The sequence below is a fragment of the Myotis lucifugus genome, unplaced genomic scaffold, assembly GCF_000147115.1.
Source record: "Myotis lucifugus unplaced genomic scaffold, Myoluc2.0 scaffold_6250, whole genome shotgun sequence".
Taxonomy (NCBI): domain Eukaryota; kingdom Metazoa; phylum Chordata; class Mammalia; order Chiroptera; family Vespertilionidae; genus Myotis; species Myotis lucifugus.
The window spans coordinates 7,585-8,811 of record NW_005877298.1 but is presented as its reverse complement, the minus strand read 5'-3'; the positions used below and the strand labels follow the sequence as shown (position 1 = coordinate 8,811).

General features: G+C 51.8%; 1 pseudogene; it reads right to left on the bottom strand.

The window, feature by feature from the left end:
- Nucleotides 1-80: 80 nt before the first annotated feature.
- Nucleotides 81-953, bottom strand: LOC102437797 (annotated as a pseudogene).
- Between the last annotated feature and the right edge of the window lie 274 nt (nucleotides 954-1,227).

Here is a 1,227-nt window from a genome sequence, read left to right as displayed (position 1 = left end):
TCACCCCAACTGCAAGAGAGCAAGCCTAGATAGAAAAGATGCAGATTCCAGTGAGAGATGGGGGCCTGTTTCCAAGGCACGGGGGCCATCTTCTCAATATGGCCACTGGTTGGTTCCGTTTGGGTCATGTGCTGCCCTGGATCTGGGGTTTGCTGTGCCTCCAACTGACTGAGGAGGAGAGGAATGTGAGGGCGCTACTGGGGGTCCACAGACAGCTTGGAGGCCAGCGGCTGCCACATTGATAAGGAATGCCTGGGGCTTTGCAGGATGCTGAGTTGGTTCTGTACCTCAAGGGCCACACTGTCACCCTTCTGGAACACTGTGTCATGAGGGCCTTCCCCAAACAGCACAGCATATAGCACACAGCCTAGGGGACCAGACACCAGTCTGCTCATCGATGACACAGTGCTCTGCATGGAGAAGAGCTCTGGCCCGGGAGGAGATGGTGCATCGCTGGGCTGCCTAGTCCTGTAGGGCCAGAGCCTGGAGGGAGCCCTCCACATGGCATGGGTGCATGCTTGATCCATGGAACCCAAGTGCATTAAAACTGGTGGCCCCTCATCTGCAAGCAAGATGCTGGTGAGCTGTATGTCCCTGAGGGCTTGACCCTGGGCATGAATGACCTCAAGGCCTCTGCAGATACCCAGCAGCAGCTGAAGGATTTGATCTTCAGTCAAGAAGTTGCTTTTGTGTTTCAGCCTTTCTATCTCCTTACATAGGGTACCTCCCTAGAAGAGGGGTACTAGCAGCCAGGCCTCCTGTGTAATGCCCTGCTCCCTCAGACAGTAACCCACAAGGAAAACAATGTTGGGGTGATGGAAGAAGCCACGCATGTCTACTTCTCATTGGGCCTCCTCCCCAGTCCTGCCCTCCTCCAGTTTCTGGATGAAGAGGTGGCACTTAGTGTCCATGAAGACAGTTCCCCGAGGATAGACTCACAGTGTGTGGCCCATAAAGTCTCAGTCTTCCTCCTCCAGGCCAGTCAGAAGCTGCCAAGGGTTTGCCCAGTTCGAGTTGGATCTTCCCGCTCATGTGCTAGGGGCCCAGCGGCTCATGCTGCCTTGGCCTAGAGGTTAATTTGGTTTTTTAAATCACTGTTTTTCTCGACCTTACTACTTAAAATGTGTTTTCCAAATACTGATCATTTCAAAGAAGTGTCCTTCATGAGTAATAGGTAACCTCATTGAAGAAATTTGAAATGAAACATACAAACTTTGAATTTATAAT